This window comes from Lagopus leucura, unplaced genomic scaffold (assembly GCF_019238085.1).
Source record: "Lagopus leucura isolate 7727_CA_CO unplaced genomic scaffold, USGS_WTPT01 Super-Scaffold_100001, whole genome shotgun sequence".
In the NCBI taxonomy this organism is placed as follows: Eukaryota; Metazoa; Chordata; class Aves; order Galliformes; family Phasianidae; genus Lagopus; species Lagopus leucura.
The window spans coordinates 97376504-97396846 of NW_024962262.1; the positions used below are offsets into that span (position 1 = coordinate 97376504).

The 20343-nt window shown below is 42.7% G+C and overlaps 1 protein-coding gene across 1 annotated transcript in view; it reads right to left on the bottom strand.

The window, feature by feature from the left end:
• LOC122177277 (limbic system associated membrane protein) overlaps window positions 1–20343 on the bottom strand; it is a 958414-nt gene that overhangs the window by 810737 nt on the left and 127334 nt on the right. The window lies entirely within an intron of this gene.

The window sequence follows — 20343 nt, forward strand, 5'->3', positions numbered from 1 at the left end:
AAAGGTCACAGAGAAGTGACAAGAAAAGCAAGAAAATAAATACTCAAAGCAAGAGGATGAACATTTGGACATACATTCATTCTGAATGTTCTTTTCATCGTTTGGACATTATTTTACACCTGAGTCATCCTAGATCTTTCAAAAACAAGGACAGAAAAGGGAGAAGAAAAATAAGCCAGTAAGAGGGATTTTTTTTTTTTCAAATCTCCTTGTCATTTTGCATCAAAACAATTCAGGAATTACAGAATGCTCCTGGCCCAAGAGATGTGATCTTGCTAATGCACTTCAGGTGCTCTTTATCATCTCAGAGGATGCACTTCTAGAAGAATGACAACTCAGAAAAGACGAGCAGGAGGTGACTGGTCAACTGGATCTTGATTTGACTTATGTTGCAATCCTCTGGTTCTCCAACTCCTTCCTTTTTCTTCCCAGCTTTCCAAGGAGATGTAGGGGCACTTCTCTGTAGAGCTGAAACATGAATGTCCCCAAAGATTTTCCCCTTGTTTCCTTCAGGGAAAGAAGGAGATTATCAAGGTACCTGCAGAATTTCACATATTAGATAAACTTCCTCATGCTTCCTTGAACTCCACTCCATCTGCCTAGTCCCGCTCAACCTGCAGGCAAGGCGACCTAAAAAAGATTTATTCTACACATCCTAACGGCAAAGGCAAAGTATAGGTTGACATATCTGCCTCTAAACTTGACACGCATTTCTTTACATGTGAGTGCTGCCAACTTGCACACATTGATGGAACTGGAGAATTGCTTCAGGGACAGCAACTGTACAGGTGTCTAAGCTACATCTCTGAATGTGATATGAGAAGCACAGGCCAAAGATTTTAGGATTATTTTATGATTCTCTGAAGAGAATCATCGTAAGATTCAGAGAATTTTAAGAACTTTTGGTTCCTTATCTGAACTTCAAAATCTTTTGAGGTTTCTCTCAGGCTGGCAATAACAGTCCTAACTACACTGACAAACAGCAACAGCCTCCTCAGCCCTTCCATTTTTGCAATAAAATAGAATTCTTTTCTCTTCCTTCTTTCTTTTTAATTAAAATTTTCTCTTCTCTTATTACCTTGGGCTGTTGCTTTGTGTCTAGAGTTCCTGACCACAGAAACAATAAAAAAGTTCTCGGTGCCCATGAAAGGACTCTGAACTATCTGATCTGTTCAAATGAAAGGTAAAAACAAAAACTCAGACAAGATCAACCTGCTTCTTCTTCAGACTTCAAGAGACAGTCCAGATATTTGTAAATGGTGAGGAATAAAACAGCTCAGAGGATTGGAGTGACTTATCTGTTCCCAAAATTTTTGATCATACTAAAAAATTAGCCTTTCTAGCTTCTCCTGATGATGGAAAAGTGATGTTCCTGTGCAATGCTGGCCATGGCACAGTGCAGGACAAGAGTGTGGTTCAAGCCACAGGTTCTTCAAACGAAATTTCCCTATAGGGCTACTATGAAAGATGAAGAGTTGCTACCAACTAAAACAGGCTGGTACAACACACAGACTGTGAAGCAATACGTTCAGCCAATTCACTACAGAGCATGATCAGAGCCTCCAGAAAACAGGTACATCAAGAAGAAGCTGAAGGAAGGAAATCTGAGAACCAGTGAAGAAGCCTTTAGAGACCCAGCTTGTCTGTGAGTGCCTCACTAACTTAAAAGGTCTTTGTTATCCAAAATAAACGTGTGGTGGGTGTCAGACCATTTCTCAATGTGTCGGAACAACATACTCCTTTCCACTCCACCTCTGGCATCAGTGATAGTTTCAGACACCAAAAACTACTAGGGCCAAAGGAAAGCGAGGGATCTTTCCAGAACAAATGTTAGTGAGAAGGGGCCAAAGTTGGTCTTGCAACTCTTAGAGTGCAATTTGATCTATGAATAATAAATTACCCTTCCAAATGGCTGATTTGACCCTTTTCAGTAGCATGACTGTAAAAAAGAAAGAAATGTAAAAGAATATATGCATAAAATGTTGTAGAGCAGCGGTCATGGCTCCAGCACATAAAACATTTGCTCTGTCAGTGGACAAAGTGTAAACCCTATTTTTCTTTCCTTTTTTTTAAAAAAATAAATAAATAAAGCAAAGATGAAAAGCTCTAAATGATTCAATATTTTATACACACTCCGTATACTGCAGCCTTGAAAAAGATGCCGCAGCATGACGGGCTTTGGAGACTTTATCTTGCTGCAGGAACTGAAGAAGAGCAATTTTAACGCTGACATAATAGTCAAGCATGTGTTTGTTTGGCAGTTATCCACAGCTAGTACCAGGGTGCTGGTGAATATACTCTTGGCAGTTTTGTGAATGCACAGGTTTTGTTTTTAATGGGTTGTACTCCATGTGCACGGATGTTTCAATTTATGCCTATATATGTTAATGGCATACAAGTAGAATTACATGAATGCATGCATGCAAATTGCTGGGTTTTGCAGCAGAGTGTCCTTCACCATATCACACAATTCCTGAGTCACACAATGAAAACAGCTGCACACAGACAGCACTGACCAACCCAGAGCTAACTTCAGGCACTTAGCCCATCCCAAGGAAGTGAATGCTCCCATCCCAGAAGTAAGCTCTGCTCCTGAACAGTGGAATCAGTGCACCCCCAACAAGTTTGCTGTTGACACCAAGCTGAGCAGTGCAGTTAATAAACAGAAGGAATGGATGCCATCCCAACGGACCTCAATAAGCTTGAAAAGTGGGCTTATGTGAACCTAATGAGATTCAACAAGGCCAAGTGCAATATGCTGCACTTGGGTTGGCGCAATCCCAGATATGTGTAAAGATGAGAAGAAGAACTCATTGAGAGCAGCCCTGCAGAGAAAGAATTGGGCATCCTCATGGATGAAATGCTGGACACAAGCCAGTAGTGTGCGCTTGCAGCTTGGAAGGCCAATTATACTCTGGGCTGCATCAAAAGAAGGGTGACCAAGAGGGCAAAGGAGGGGACTATCCCTCTGAAGAACTGTGTCCAGGCCTGGGGCACCCGGTACAAGAAAGATGTGGAGCTGCTGGAGTGGGTCCAGAGGAGAGCCATGAATGTTATCAAAGGACTGGAGTACCCCTCTTATGAAGAAAGACGGAGGGAGCTAGGCTTGCTCAGCTTGGAGAAGCTATGGGAGAGCATTTCAATACATGGGGAGAGCTTATGAACAGGAGGGAGACTGACTTCTTACATGATCTAATAGTGATAGGACAAGGCTGAATAGTTTTAAACCAAAAGAGGGGAGATTTAGGTTAGATATTAGTAGGAAATTATTTACTCAGAGGGCAGTGAAATGTTGGAATCATTCCTATAGAAGCAGTGGAAGCCCCAACCCTGGAGCCATTCAAGACTAGGTTGGCTGGGGCCCTGGGCAGTCCGATCTAGTGGGTGGCAGACCTGCCCACGGCAGGGGATTGGATCCAGACAGTCTCTAAGGATCCTTGCAACCCAAGTAATTCTACAAGTCTACAATTCACTGGCTGTGACCTTCACCCTTATGTGGAGCTTGATCCAGGGTTGTGCCACTGTGTTTTATGCCATCAGGCACAGGGGTACAGATTTCAAATGCTATCCAGGGGATATGCATTTACCAAGACACCACAAGGTGGATGATCAATGAAGAGTCAGCCCTGGGCCATGCTGAACAAGGCCATAAACCTCATAAACTATGCTGCATGCACCCATCTTATGTAGGACTTGTACCTCAGCATTTCCCATATTTCCTTATGGAACAGCTCCCTTCTACAATTTAACACAAGCCACACACGTTCCCCTTTAGTCATGGCTATCAAGATGAAGCTCTGGCCAAAGGAAGCAACTAGAAGACCTCCCTCTGATAATCAGCTCCAGTTAAACAGTGGTACAAGCAACCACAGCTTTGATATGCTGATATAAGATCTAGCCTCGAGGCAGGCAAAACATTCAAACTGTAAGATAAAACTCCACTGAGTAGTTTCTGATGCACAACTCTGCTTTTTGTATTTTTGCTTTTGTACTCCCTCCCCTATTCCAAATTGGGTTATGACTCTTATGTATCGCAGTAGTTGTTAAATTGAACTGGGATCAGGGGAAATACCTTCCTCTTCCAGTCATTCAGTCAATCCTATCAAGTTCATCATCTATATCACAACTCAGAGCAAAAGGTTAGTATTTGGTGTGGAAAAAAGGAGTGCTGTCCTATGGAGAAAAGTCTTCTGTAATACACACGTACAGATAATGCCACTATGGGAAACATTACAGAGGAGCGTCCCTAAGCAATTGATGATCTTGCTGCAGGTAAGGTAGACAGTGGGGTTATCCTCCAGAAAATGGATGCACACATGACATCTTCTGTGCTTTTCCTATTTGAAGACTTAAAATACATAATTGTTTCCACTGAAGCCACTTGGTCCTTGGGGCCCAGTTAAAGGAGGACTAAAAACCTGAGCTTCTAGGAACATCAGCTGCTCCAAGAGACTTTAGACACTTTAGAACTAGATTGCACTTCTGAAATTCAAACCCTCACTCCTGAGACAAACTAACAATAATGACTCTTCATGCTTCAACTGAAGTGTAGGACCCAAGCAGCCCCCTCTTCTTGCCCACAGACTGAAGGCAGGAACTGGAAGTCTCTCTCAGGAGGAATTCCCAGCCCTAAAATGTCATCAGCAAAAAGAGAGATCTGATTTCTTGGCAGCACAATCAGCCACGGGCTCGCGAGATGCTTCCTTCCCTAGGACATGACGCCCTGAATGGCTCTGCCTGTGCTGCTGCCAGTGTCTGCTGCCTTCCCTGCTCCTCCATGAGCTCCCCTCCTCCCTTCACCACTCATTCCTTTGCGCAACGAGGCTGGCATTTAAGAAACACTTATTCCAATCCATTTCTACCCTTGTACAGCAATTGGGTGTCATTTAGTTTGATTTAACCAATTTAGTCCTATGAATTAATTGGTTAATAAGCCATCTGTATGCATCAGGTGACAGAGTCGCGCTCTCACACACAGACACAGACAAGCTACCCACTTGTCCTTGTTTAATAACAGGCTGTAGGGAGTAGGAGCGGGAGAGGCATGCAGGTTAATATCATTCCCCACAGAGAGCTGCCAACAAGGGGACTTGGCTATCATTGCACTCACCTTGACCTCCGAATGGGGGAATGGTCTATTTAGGGTAATTCAGAAATAACCTACACTGAAACTAGAGAGGAGTGCCAGCTACAGTGCTGACACGAGAACCACGAACGTGCTGCATGTTGTGGGTGTTGTTTTTTCTTTGAAAAAGGGAGGAAAAGAGGTTTAGTTCATGCTTTCTAGACAGTAGGAAATTCTCAGCTGCATTCCGAAACAGCTGAACTTTGTATGCATGTAGGAGGGGGAGACGAGTGGGAAGTGGGGAAATAGAGGAGACTGAGGTCTAGAGCATTTGATTTAGGTGTGATCTTTAATTATGCGAAAAACATCTCATCTATTTTGATTTCTTTTTAAATGCCAAGATAAAAAAGCACCCCTCATGGGTCCCAGTCATTTCAATGTTATATACAAACCCCTGAGCCATTCAACAAACAACAATACATCAAACCAAAAGCAAATCCAGCAACACATCCCAACCCACACAACAGGAAAATAGCAAGTGGTTCAGACAGAAAAACAACTCCCTCCTTTGGCCGCCCATACATCTCAGCCAGCCCTTGGTGGCCCAGCCAGCAGACAAGTTTCTCTGCATCCCCTGAAGGCTAATGCACAGAAGGCTACAGGGAGACTGATTTACAGTGCTGTGGGGCCCTTGGGAAAAAGCCCTGCTCAGCGGTTCCTTGCTGAATTTCTGCCCAGAACTACAGGGCATCTCAGGCACTATAGATGCACCAACATTACACAGAGAAGAGGATACTCGCTGGTGTGGGAGGCTCTCAGGTGATTTCAGTCAATAAATACCAGTGCTGGAACCAAAAACTACAAACACCAAACCATAGTAGGCATCGTGCGCATTAAAGAAAATGGCTCAGAAGCTTCTGCACCGGGTGGTTTTCAACTGAATGCAAGGTGCAGCCTGCTGCAGATTGCATGGTCTAGCTGTCACAGACCAAACAACAAACAGGAGGGAGAGCCATGGCTGAGGCTGCTCCAGGGATAGGAAATGGGGCTCTGGCTGTGGGAAGTGGTGCAGAGCAGCAGTGCATCTGCAAACACTCCTCCAGGGCCCCTCAGCTCTCAGCATTTTCCAGTGATCTTGGAGAGAAATCAGTGTGCTGCAGATCCTGCTAGAGAGATGTAAAGTGAGTAGCATGGATATAGCCCCGAGTAGAAAGTACTTTCCCCCCTCTCTCTAAGGAAAATGAAATTACAGTAGAGTTTGCTTTAAATGGATCCCATTAGAACAACGGGCACTGCTCAAAGAACAACATGCTCTGCACACTAACGTGAAACACTGACAGGAAGAGTGGAGCAATCTGTAATAGTCTCTTCCAGGAAGGAAAGAGAAAAACCTGTTTACCCAGTACATTCAGCAGGAGACTGCATGAAGAGAGGGAAAAAAGCATTATAGAAAACCTGCCAGAGCTCCTGGTGTGAGTGTGCCTTGCCAGCCTGCACAAAGCAAGGAGGGGGTAGGCTTTGTGCAACATGGGGGAGACCACGAACATCTCGCTGGGTGTTAATCCCTGCAAAACACTCTTTTGCTCTCATTAGCACGTACCAGCGGCGTGAGTGCCTGTTTCAGGGCACTGTAAAACTATCAAAACACAGATTCAAGCTGCCCTGCTCAAACAACTGATACCCTATCTAAACTGTTCAGCTTGGTGCGTGGCAGCAGTGCCTGGGAAATGAATGAATGAAATCAAGACCACACACCAAACTACCCGGCCGTAACAAACAATTTCGTTTGATCAGTGACCACAAAAACTAGAATGTCCCAGTCTGAATTGAGCAAGCAGTGATGCTGCGTTACAGCTTGTTTAATGCCCATGCAGAGCATATTTATCAAGCTGTTACACTTTCCTGGTTGGACAACTCACATGTAGAAGGCAGTCACATCACACTTCACAAGAAGTTCTTATCTGTACCTACTGCTAAGGACTCTGGGTCCAAAATGTGTAAAATATTTAGGAAATCAAAGGGACAGAAAGATTTGTTGAGGGTATCAGTGTGTTTTTTTTTTTTTCTTTCAGAAATGCCTCAGCAGACTTGGTTCCTTGCCATCCACTCATTTCTAAACAAGCGATGCCTGTACTGCTTGGGAGTAACATGGAAATCTCACTGACCTCACCCAGCACTTTGAGGCCATGTGGCATCCCTTCACCCAAATATCATTAGTCAGAGGGCCAGAACTTCTCCACATGCAAACCTCACACATCCAGCTGGAGCCACGTACATGCTGACTGTAGCAGAGCGCGAGGCAAGTGAGAGGCTACTACTACTGGAAATGTGCATGACACAGGGTAAGATGGTTATTCCTTTGGGTACTTGCAGCACGTGTGGTTTGGGTGGTAAGTTAAAAATCTCATCTGCACGGACATAAAGGATTGTGGACGCTATCAAGTGGGGAGTCTGAAAAACTTCCCAACCCCACTACTCCAAAACCCATTGCAAAAGAACTATCAGCACAGAGAAGGCTCATCAGCTCAAACCAAAACGCCAAATAACCTGGTCAGAGAAATGCCTGCTCCAACACTGTCTCCACATCCTGGCAACATCATGATGATGAGTCAACCAATGAGGACCTTTGGGTCATCTTACACATCAACAGGAGTACTGCTTAAGGGGTACAGTACTATGGGATGCAGAGGATCGTATTAAGTCTGAAGGGATATTTAGGGGAAAGACCAAAGGCAGAGAAACAGAGGAAAAGCATGGTAAAACAGAGGGATAAGGCAATAGATGGAACCAGTCTCATGTAAAAAGGCTGCTAGTCATCATGATAATCTGGTTATATCCTGTGCCTAATAGGCACAGTCTGTCCTGTCCTCAATGAGCTCCGCTCCCAGCTCCTCTCCTGAGTAAGCAGACTCTGCTCTGAGTGCCTGTATATGTATGGAGAGCTCAGCAGAGAGGGCCCCTAGGTTCACAGTACCAGCTGCAAACACCAGCTGCATTTCAAGCCATCTGTACTCACTAGGGGACACAAAACATGTGTACCTTTAGGGGTAAGATCACTGGAGGACTTGTGGGGATCAGCCAAACTGAGCCTTTTGGGCCTGCCTACTTGTTGTCTCCAGCCTGGGAAATGCCTCCCCTCAGTTGTTTTTTTTTCTTTTCCTTTCTCGCTCTCTTTTTTATCCTGCTGACAAAACCTTAAATGGTCTAAAAGCATCCCCACCAAGGATGAGGGAACACAAACGTTTGAGCAAATGTGCATTTCAGCTCCACATGCTCCCAGGGATGGCATAGTCATAAAAACCAATTAGACAATACTTAGAAACTACAGTGAGAGGGGGTGGTACAATCTTAATAATAGATGGGCCTCTCCATGCACTGCTGGCAAGAAGAAGCCAAAGAGGTTTCAGTTACAGTGCATCTTTCTGCCCAGTGAATTCTTGTGAATGGAAGATTAATATTCTATGAAAGCAGGGATTAACTTGCCCTCATTACACTTATTACTTCTAACAGAGAGATCTCCGCAGGGTCAGGAGTGGGCTTCTCCAATGGGGCAGGATGGGGGAATCCCACTGTAAAACAAAGCTTTGCTCACTCCCTCATGAAAGGACAGGCTATTTGGGCCTCTGGCACTGTTGAGCAGATCAGTAACAAAGGACCTGAAAAAGCACAAAACTGTTGCCCTCTTGCTTTCCTTCCTATTCCAGCAAAGTCCAAAATCAGAGCTGGAACTGACTGAAACAAGGCTGAAGATGCCCAACACAGCGGAAGAAATGTACGCCCAGGTGAGCCAGCACCATAGGCAGGGCGCTAGAAAGCCCTCTGCTCACATCTTGTCCACTGCCTTCTGTTTACAAACCTTCACTTCACACCTATTTGCTCAAATAAATAAATAAACAAATAAAAGCCGTGGAAGGCATTTTCTTGTTGCCATAGAAACATTTATTGTAATCTGTAACTGTATTTAATGCAACACTCTCTCCCTCCAGCACCTTGCAACAGTTTGCTGTTGTATGGGAAGGTTATGTTTTGAGAGGAGGAAGAGGGCAGGTGAAAGAGCTCTGAGAGCTTGTGTCCTCCACCTGGTGTTTCTGAAAATGCCCATAATCTCCACCAGTACACACTCCAACTTTTTTTTTTCTTCTTTCCTTTTCATTTCTTTGTTTGGTTTTGTTGTGTTCTTTGGAGTGTCACGTCATTTACATTTCTGAAAGGAATTTTCCTAGGGTTGCACAGATAGTTCAAATTGTCTGTGATCAGATCAACCTTCTGCATAATACATTTGTATGAAAATAAACCCCCTTAGGGCCCACACTCCTTGCTGAAAGTCTCTGCAACCAAGTATTTTACTCTGATTTAAAGACGATGGAGATAGCAATGAGCATATGCCTGAATGCATGTAGAGGGGGAAATATTCCCTTCCAACCCAAGCCATTATGTGATTCTAGGAAATGAAAACAATTCCACCTAAGTTTTCTGTTTCAATTAACTGGTATTTACCCATATGAAATAAATGAATGAATGAATGAATAAATAAATAAATAAAATCAACTCAATCTGACTCTTAGCAAGATTAAATGATTTCAGTGAACTTTGGATCAAGTTTGAAATACAACAGTCAAGTTCTAGCACGTTCTGACACAATTTTGATATGACACCTTTACTCTCTGCTTTGTTTCTCCACCTTTTCAATGGAGGGCAAACCTACCTCTCCATATTCATCAAAGAAACAAGAGGATTCTTATGTGAGTTCTGCAGGGTTCCATCCACAGACTTAGCGTACCAAGATGTTCTCAGATGTACCAGGTACGATCAGTAAAGGAAAAGAATACTATTTGATTGCCAATGCTTTTCAATTCAAGTGGATCACATCCTCCAGGCCCCTTTACTGTCAATAATAAAATACTATGATTTCATCATTCCATTGATGAAATTGTCAGACCTAGCACTTCCCCATCCTACTCTTATCCTCCCACATTGGCTTGCCCACTAACTGATACCTTCAGACTCAGAGTCCTTGTTTTGTGCTCACATATACAGCCTACACAGTCAGTAATTGAGTGAAATATGGGAAGGAAAACTCACTGCAAAAGAAACTACTATTCACCACATGTGCTAAGAGCATCAGTGTCTGACTTACTAAATCAAGCAACTGAGGCATGTCAAGCTGTGAAGATCTAGGAAGGAAAAGTCTGATCCACCAGCACTTGCAAAGTTTCTGTTTGTCAGTCATTTTTCTTTTCTTCTTCTCCACTGCAATGTCAGAAAGCTGGAGCCAAAGTTAGACAAGAGGATATTTTATCCTCTGTAAGTTTTAAGGACACAGCCACTGAAGTGAGATAGGGTAAAAGCTATTAAAGGACAGGAGAGGGAAGGAAGCAGGGAAATAGAAAGCAAGGAGGCCTGATAGGATAGGAAGGGAATGGCATGAATCAAGGTACAGAAGAAGAATGAGAGCCTCATTTGGCAGAGAGTACTCCTAGCTGGGATGTGTTGAGTTTGTGCATTTTTGTAACAGCTTTGCTAAAAGGATCTGCTTTGGACAGCAGGTAGTCCTGATACTGTGCAGGACTTACATGTTTAGACCCAGGATAGCTGTCCCTTTTTTTTTTTTTTTTTTTAAAGGCTGTATCATACCAGAAACAAAATAATTTTTCTAGCATGTAGATGCAGACACAAATGCACTACAAAAAAAACAAACAACCAAACAAAAAACCACCTTGCTTTAACCAAATCTATTTTTTCCCCAGCCATAGCCTAAAAAAGAGAGATCAGCAATTGTGCTCCTACATTCTAGTAAAGTTTTGACCTTCCACATAGTAGCGATCAACTCTTCTGGAAGAGAAACTACACAAAATACTCCTTGAAAATGAAGGCAGAGGACTAAATCTATTCCCAGCAAAAAGGTACAACTTCCTTTGAAGCAAAAGAAATCAGTGCTGCTGAATTTTTCTCCGGGAGATAAATACTAATAATCAGTCCTTTCCAGAGGACAATCTGATAAAACTGGAGTTGACACCCACAAGCGTCAGGCAGGATATATTTCCTCCCATGTGCCAGTATCAAAGCTTATCACCCTATTTGCTTCTTCTCTTCCAAGTCATTTTTGGGGGTCAAAGGCTATCGTGGGGCTTTAATTAGAATGCCATTGTAACAAGCTGACACTTAAATCAGTCTGTCAGTGGCTAAAGAAAATTAACCTTAGTGTCAAATGAGCTCCAGTCTGGGAGTTGATGTCATGAGGGGGCAACAGACGCAGAGCTGACGTGTGCGGCTGAGAGACAGAGAGCTAAATCAAGCACTCTTTGAACCAAGAGACTACACTGGGAATCTCACCTATCCTAGGCATTCCTGATGCACAGATAAAAGCAAGCAGTCTCTGCCAAGCTTTGTATCACGTGTTTACTGCACCAAGCCAAGGAGAAATCAATCGGGAGAAACTACTTGGGAACAGAGACTTCCTCTGGGTCCTCAAGAAAGAATGTTATTTGAGCTTAGGTACACATGCAAACACATCACGTGTGACAAGCCATCTGAGTTGCTGTGAATGACTTTTTTATGACTTACTTGAGTTCTTCATTACTATGCAAGAGCCTAGGCTGCATTTAAGGGCAGGTGCTACACCCAGCTCAGACCCTGCAAAGCTTAGGGACCAAACAACCAGCAGAAGGATATCCCCTGCTTACTAACAAAGAGCAGGAACATTTACAAGGACAAATGCACACAAGGTACTAACCTCCTCCCTTACCTAGTACTTTCTCTTTGCCACTGGTGCCCCTGCAACCGTACTGCCCCTTCCCGCAAGCACCATCCCACAAGCACCCAAGATGGTTTTGCACCATCTTTGGCACAAATGACAACACTGCCTTATTACCTGTGCATTTTGAGTGAGTTCTACAGCCAGTGAACCAAGGTATTCCCTTTAGTACCATTTTTCTTTGCATCCTAAAAGCACCCAGTAGCCTAGAGAGGAAACATCAATGCGTGTTACTCACGGGTACCAGAGAATCCATAAAGTCTTACTGCCTTCCTCAGTGCTGCACTGCCAATGCTATCATTTTCCATGACATCTCTTTTATGCCACTGCACTTGACAAATACATTGTGCCTCTCCACAGGTATTTGAGGAATCCTGCCAATGCAGACACAGAGAATGTACAAATGAACCTAATATCTCCATCTATTTGAGGCAGAGCTGCGCAGCAAAACCAAATGATTTTGCTGACCAAATCTGGACACGGAGATGTCTGCACATAGCAGATTCAGTCCTGTGTTCCCTGCCATAAGAACACGTTTTCTTTTAAGGTTCCTACCCCTCAGAGCCTATTTTAAATAACCCTTGAATAATTCTTGGTGTGTTTCTACCACAGCCATGACTGACCTTTATCTGATGGAGAACCTTGGGAGATGACTTTTCTTATTACATCACATCGTTAAAAACCAAAGCCACTATAGTAGAATCGACAAAGCAATAACAAATTCACACAAAGATTATAAACAGAAGAATTTACTGCAGAACCATCTTAGTAAAGAAAAGCTGAAACTTTCATCTTTTCCAAAAACGTCCTGTCAAATAGTTGTTGCTTATGCTGCCAATGACACCTTCAACTAATTGGTCCTGAAAGACTGTTGAATACCTAATTCTTTACTAGTTACAACTCTTGCTTTCACTTGGAATTTCACTTCTCTATTGAAGGCAAATTGCTACCTTCTCAAAAACAATAAGGCTTCAATGGGCTCAGTATTATGCTTCTGAAATAATATACAAGGAGTTCCAAAAATCAAAGCCACGTTCAACCTCCTCTAAGTTTCATTCACAAGTTTTTGTGCAGTAAAAGCTGTGATACAAGAGAATCAGGAACACTAGAGTAAAATGTTTGCAGCTGTTTTTAGATTTAGTGTTATTTGAACTGGAGTAGGTGTCATTTCTATTCTATTTTAAGTTGCATGCATAATTTTCTTGTTTCTGAAGTATTCCTAAATCTCACGGTTGTGACACAAGTCACTCAAGCTGTGATATATGGGTTGAACTCCTATGAACCTTCAAGAAAATTTCAGCTCACTTTAAAAAAAGAATCTCATTAACCCCTGTGTATTTACTGAAAAGTATGAAACTGTAACCTTCAAATGTCTTGAACCTTGATGCAAAGAACAAATGCAGGTATTTGAGAATTGTTTGTGCTGATTGTACATTGGCGAGGATGGTGTCGTTCATTTCTGACTTACATGGCATTCTGAAGTCAGTCTCTTGCTTTGAGACAGTCAGGGAACCTGATACTACTGAGAAAGAACATCTCTGAACATCAGCTCTGAAAGAAAGATAATCTTAGGGATGTTTTTCTTATTGTTTTCTTCTCCTTTGATTGAATCCTGTAACGTATGGTTTCAATACATGGTGTGGTCTTTTCCTCCCTCCTTCCCTTCATGTCATAAAATAAAATGGTAAAAACCACCATAAGCCCTTGATGCAGAAAGAGGGGCTCTAAATAGTTTAAAACAGAAGAAATGTAAGGGAAGACAGATCCTTGCTTGGGATCACGCAGTTTCATCCAGAAAAACATAATCTTCCTGTCTTTCTTTTTGCAACAAGAAAAACAGTGACCCCCCTAGTCCCAAATAAGCTACAGGTACTGGCACATCACTGACATTTTCTTTAAAGAGTTGTTAATTAAAATTAAGTACACAATGTTCAGTATTTGTCAGGTATCAGGAAAAGGTACTAAGATTATCACCGAGGGGCCCATTAAATATCGTTATTTGCTCCCAAAGTAGCTAATTACAGACATTTTTAAAGGTTGTGACTCCCTCATCCTGCAAAAATCTTTTACTTTTTTCGTTATTTACTTACATAAAACCGAACACCAACAATTCAGCACCTGTGCTGCAGAGCAGGAATGCATTGCCCCCACATTAGTGGGGCAATAGAGTGGTCAGGCACTGGAATGGCCTGCCAAGGGAGGTGGTGGAGTCGCCGACCCTGGCAGTGTTCAAAAGGTGCCTGGATGAGGAGCTATGAGATATGAGTCAGTGCTTGTGGTAGCAAAGGACCACAATGATCATCTGGTTTCAACCCCCCTGCTATATGCAGGGTCGCCAACCAGCAGACCAGGCTGCCCAGAGCCACATCCAGCCTGGCCTTGAATGCCTCCAGGGATGGGGCATCCACAGCCTCCTTGGGCAACCTGTTCCAGTGTGTCACCACCTCTGTGTGAAAAACTTCCTCCTAATCTCTAACCTAAACCTCCCCTGTCTCAGTTTAAAACCATTCCCCCTTGTCCTATCACTATCCACCCACATAAACAGCTGGTCCCTCTCCTGTTCGTATGTTCCCTTCAAATATTGGAAGGCCACAACGAGCTCTCCCTGGACCCTTCTCTTTTCCAAGACAAACAAGCCCAGTTCCTTCAACCTTTCTTCATAGGAGAGGTGCTCCAGCCCTCTGATGATTTTAGTGGCCCTCCTCTGGACTCGTTCCAAGAACTCTGCGCCCTTCTTGTAAGCGAAGTGAGCAAAGGCCACAGAAAAGAATGAAGCTTAGAAATAAAACAGGTAATCTCAACAATCCAAATCCAGACATCGGAGAGCTTAGACAACTGCAAACCCTATGAGAAAATATATAGCAATTTTCCTGATTCTGTCAATTCTGCCATTGCACAGCACCTCCCATTGTGGGATCATCCTGTGTGGCTCCAATAACTACAGTGACTACAGTAAGACTGAAAAAGGCTTGGGGTCCAACTTTCCTTTCTGCACGGAGATGACAACTGTGACAGAAATGATGGCAATGGAATGCTGCAGGAATGGGGCTGTATCAAAGCCTCTGCACTGTACTGAAGAGATCTGCTCCAGAAAGCAAAGGGAAGTACTCTTAATGCTACACCACAGCAGGATATTGAGGCTCAGGAGGTATGCCCTGATGGCTGACTGCACCCACCTCTGCCCTGCTGCTGATTCAGTGCCAGGAGTGCCTTTGAGCAGGAATTTTCAGCAATCAGCTCTAATGATGCTGTCGCTTGCTTTGTGCATGAAGTGGACCGGTTTCCCCACTGACCTTCACACTGCTTTTGAGGAGAGCGAGTGTTTCAGCACCTATGCCATCTGCAAATTTGGTCTTTCCCTCAAGGATACAAAAATTAGGTCAGAAGCTTTTCTCTTCCCCTTCCACTCCTGCAAAGCGCATTAAAGCTCAAATCCTCACGACAAAGCATTATTATTATTGTTGTTATTTTTTTATGGTGGAAGAAAATATTAATGTTACAAATAGCAGCCATTAGCATAAGCAAAGCTGCGTATTAATATGCACACGGGTGTCTCCACTGTCAGGAAGCAGAGAAGCCCCAGAGGCCTTGCTTTCACTGGGGAAAATGATGATGGCATTAGCTCTAATGATAATGATAAGAAGGCTGCCATAAATGATGCGTCAATTTCTTTTGTAATCCTGGTTGGGCAAGGACTTCTTCCTTGCTTCCCAGTGTCCATATAAGGATACTGTTTGAACAAATGGCAGCTTGACTGATTTATTCAGTATCACCACAGCTTTATGGCTTTCTTAAAAGCGTCAGCTCTCTGAGCCATGTCAATAAGAAAGAAACTCAATTAAGCATTTCAGATAAACGCGTAACCATCAAGATTTTTGGAGAAGAGGATACCAAAGAAAAGGAACCCCATATCTATTTAGGGTTGTAAAACCTCGTGATGTTTGAGTCTTTTTGAACTAATGATACAGTTGTATCAGGATAGCAGAAGCTAGGATGGAATTAAAAAAAAAGGAAATGAAAAAAGCAACAAGTAATTAAAGCCACAGTTGGCATAAGATGCTACCAATCCTATCACAGCCTTTCTCTACTATCAGTTATGTGCGTTACACACAGGGTGCAAGAGCAGTTCTTTGTGCAACTGCTATGAGTGAGATTGGAAAACTCATCTGGCTAAAAAGTAACAAAGCAGAAGGGAGCAAGGAGGGAGATTTCCTATAGCAAGTGTATGCATGTGCTCAGCAATGTAGACCAGCAGACACGCACGTTGGTACAGCTGACAAGCAAGAAGAGTGGAGTCCTAGATGCTCCTGTTATGAGGAAATGCATGTTGCACTGCAGGAGGAGATGCAGGGGGAAGATCTGGATTCCAATGACCCGTGTGTCCCAAGTGTGCCAAATCTTGCTTTGCCTTTTCCAGCTGTGGAACAAGGATGAGTTCTCTTTTTTTCTTTTTAGGCCAGGGGAAAGCAGAAATCATTCTCCTCAGTGGCAACGTCAAGGCTTTGCTTATGCAACCAACGCAAAAGATTTTTTCCCTGCATGCTGCATCTGGACACAGACAGAAGATGATTTTCTCTGGCTCTGTAGCTGCTGAACTAATTACACAGCTTTTCTGCCTGATGTCGCTGCGCAGGGTGTCTTTGGCCTGCAATCGTCTGTCATGGCTGCAATGTGCAACGGGGATCTAAATACATTAAAGTGTCAGGGTGGCAGAGATGCCAGGTTTTGGTCTGTCATCTTCTGTGCTGAAAACCCTATTGAACTCAGCTAAAACACTATACTGTCTGCCTTTCATTTTTTTCACATTTGTTCTTGTGATGTGCATCCTGAAGCTCATCAGAGAGAAATTTAAGCCTTATGCTAGCAGTAAAGTTCTTTGAGGTAATCTGAATCCAAAAGGGACAAGCCTAGACCACAGAGCCCTACACTGCTTAAGATAAGGCAGCCAGGTGAAAATTCCTGATATGAAGACATGCCCAAAAACTCGCTGTGCACAGGCCGGTGACACAGGTGCTACAGAAAGATGCTTTCCTCCACTCACACAGCCTGCAGGACACAAGGAACAGCCTCACAGTTCGTCCCCCAGGTAATACCTGCCCCAGATAATGCAATAGCAAAAGAACCACCTTTGCTTGACACAACAATCATATTAAAGCTACACAAGCAGTGCAGTCCTAAATATGAATGCTATCTGCTCTCCTCTTGTGTTCCTTACTCTCTTTCCTTTTTTTCTAGTTGAATGGTTTACCTCTGTATCTGAAACTCACCAAATTCCCATACAGTTTCCCAGATATTTACTATTCTAGTTGGCCCACACAGACAAACTTTCTTTTTTCTTTTTTCTTTTTTTTTTTCCTTTTTTCCTTTTCTTCTCATTTATTTTCTCTTTTTAAAACAGAAGATCAGCTAATCAACATAATTTCTCTGCACTCAGCAGGAATATCCTAGCAGAACTGTTTAAGCAACAAAAGTATGGTATTTCCCAAGCATGGTTATTATGAACCCCTTGTTTAGGACAAGTTTAGGACTGGTCCATGACCAGTATCAGATCTTCCTTCCTTAGCTAAATCCACTACAATATAGCATGTAATCTGGACAACGTCTCTAAATAACCAGGACCACAATACCACAATTGTGAGCAGAAGTACACGTCGTACAAATGATGTATTTGAATACCACCTGTCCAATACTGTTTCCTCCCATAGTTGAAGAAAAAGAATAGAACCAATCCATGATAACTTAATATCACAGACTGACAGAAATCAATGGCAAAATTCTTGTTACCTGTGCCTATGCAGCTGGCTGGCTATTTGTTTCTGTATAAGTAGGACTTGTATCTGTACCCAAAAGAATCCCTTATTCCTTATAGCTGCATTTCTAAGCTTGTTATTCACTGGTCTTCCAGACCAAAGTCTGGCGTACTTCCTAATGTCGTGGATGTACAAAGTAAGAGGAAGAGCAACAATAAATCATGTAGCATTCGCATTAAAACTGATCTGAAGAGCCAAGTGCACAGAAAATGCTATTCCGTGGCCAGTTTTCTGCTCAGTACACTACAAGCTGTACAGTGTAGACGTAACAGTGAGATGTTTGAGAATTGGAAAGATGAACTACGGCCTTCATGTATGCTAAGTCCATACTGACATAAATCTTGATTTCAAATGTGGCCATCAGAACTTCAGAACAGGAGTGATAAAAATACCTTCAAAGATACTTTGGCAGACTCAGGTCATGTACCACAAGGACTTGGCATCTGAAATGGGAATCAGCTTTGCAGATATGAGCACACTTGCTTGAGCCTGTTGTTCTCATGTAAATTGCACTATGGCACTATGCAGTTGCCTTCATACTGTTACCACAAAGCAGAAGTTGCACAAGTGCCTGTTCCAGAAGGAGCACTGCCCTCTTAACGCCTAAGCTAAAGACAGACAATAGGGACAGAGCTCAATGATTTCATTATAAACTGGCTTGGGCAAGAGGGCAGGAAAAAAAGATTATACAGACTTCTGATCACAGATGACATTCCATTAGCCCAGGACAACAGTATGCATACCATTAGTACCCTGACACAAGTCAAAACTTACTGACAGGGTACAAAGCAATGCAGGTTAACCATCCCAATTGCTGGATCACAGAACTGCAAGAAATTCTTTTCCAAAGGGTTTTTATGACAAAAACTCACGAACAAACAGGAGAACCGGGAACATCTGAGACTGAACGACCCTCACTGTTGACTCTCAGCCGAGGAACATCAGTTTCTCAGTTCATCAAGGGCCAGTCAACTAGTAGTTATCGCACAGGAAAACCAAAGCTTCACTTACCTAGAAAAAGAAAGCAAGAAAGAGAGAAAATACAGTTAGCGCTTTTCCCTAAAACATACAGATGCTGGCTGTCTTTATTTCCCAGGTGATTCCCACATCCAGGCACCTTGTTAGGAGATTCCTGACATGAACGATCTATGCTAGCACTCTTACCACATGGCCATTATCTCTCCTGGCATTTAATGGTCTGTGGTGCTATTTAATGTTTTACAGATTATTCATTAAGAAAAGCAAAATCGAGCAGGTGTTTTCCTCAACATCTTGTTCTGTTAAAAAAATAAATAAATGAAAAAGAGCAAGACAAGCTCTATGACAACATTAACCACAGGGAGGGAACAAATTATTCTGACTGTGAACAGCAGGGCATAGTGATCTCAAAGCCTAGCCAAAGGAAGTGCAGCAGGAAAGGTTCCTCTTGCTAAGGAAGGGGCGGATTGGGTCACGGACCATTTGTGGTTCTGGATCTAATCCAACTTGTTGCAGCTGACAGCTGCTCTTCTCAAAGGTATCATACTTTCACCCCCTCTGGAAGAGACTGAAGTTGTACTGCTGACTCCCATAGAATTGAACTGATCTGATGGGGTTCTGGGACACTATTTGGCATGTTTCATGCAAATTTTGCTTAAAAAAAAAAATCACAAAAAAACCCCAAACAAATGACCAAAAAAAACCCAAAACCGAAAAACCAACCAACCACCACCAACTACAAGAACAAACAAACAAAAAACCAAAACAACAAAACAAGCACAAACTGATGAGGCAACAGCAATATCAGAAAAAAACAGAAAATTATTGCCTCTTGACGCTGTATTACTTAGATTTATTATCTGAACTATGGTTGCAATGAAAGGCTTTGATAATCTAGGCTTAGGTAAAGGAAGTTCTGCTGTGAGATTAAAGGAGGGAACAGATGATCTCTTGAGATCCCTGACATCCCTATATCTAAAGATTGTCATGAAGACAGAGGTCCTTTGTCTGCAATACAACACAGACGTATAATGACAGTCCAGCAAAGAGCTCCCACCTAAATAAGCCAGAGAGAGGACGTAAGGGGAACGTTAGCTAGGATGAGAGTAAGCTAAACAGATCTAAAGCAGTAGTAGATCTTCCTTTGTGACCAGTTGCATGTTCAGAGAGCGGCTAGCATGTGATACATTCTCAAGTGCTGATTTATAGAACTGGAGATAGAACCATCAATCAGTCAACCGGGACTCAATCTTCGCAAGCAATAAATAACTAAATAGAGATTGCTTATTTATTCCCAAAAGTTAACCTGCCTTCAAGAGGTAAATCAAACTGCCAAAGATGGGGGAAAGCAACTACACCAAGGGTCAGATCCTGAGAAAGGATAAGATAGATACCCTCCAGTTTGGTTCTGAACAAAGCCTAATCAATATTTTCATGTTCAGATATTGTGTGTCCCATTTACTGTGGCTCTGTTGTACCTCTTCTAGATAGCAAAGAGCAGCAGTTAAATGTCCTACACAAGCTTTGGCTACCGTCATGCACTGTATGATTTGAACTATAATGGAATAGAGCTGCTATCACAGAATACCCTAGAGGAGGTTTGCAAAGGATGGAGAAAGAAAGAAATAGATTATATACATATTCACGGCACATTTAAAAAAAAATTGCTTTGCTCATATCAAGATTTGCACCCGTATAATTGCATCAGTTTCAAATTAGTAATAATCATATTCTTA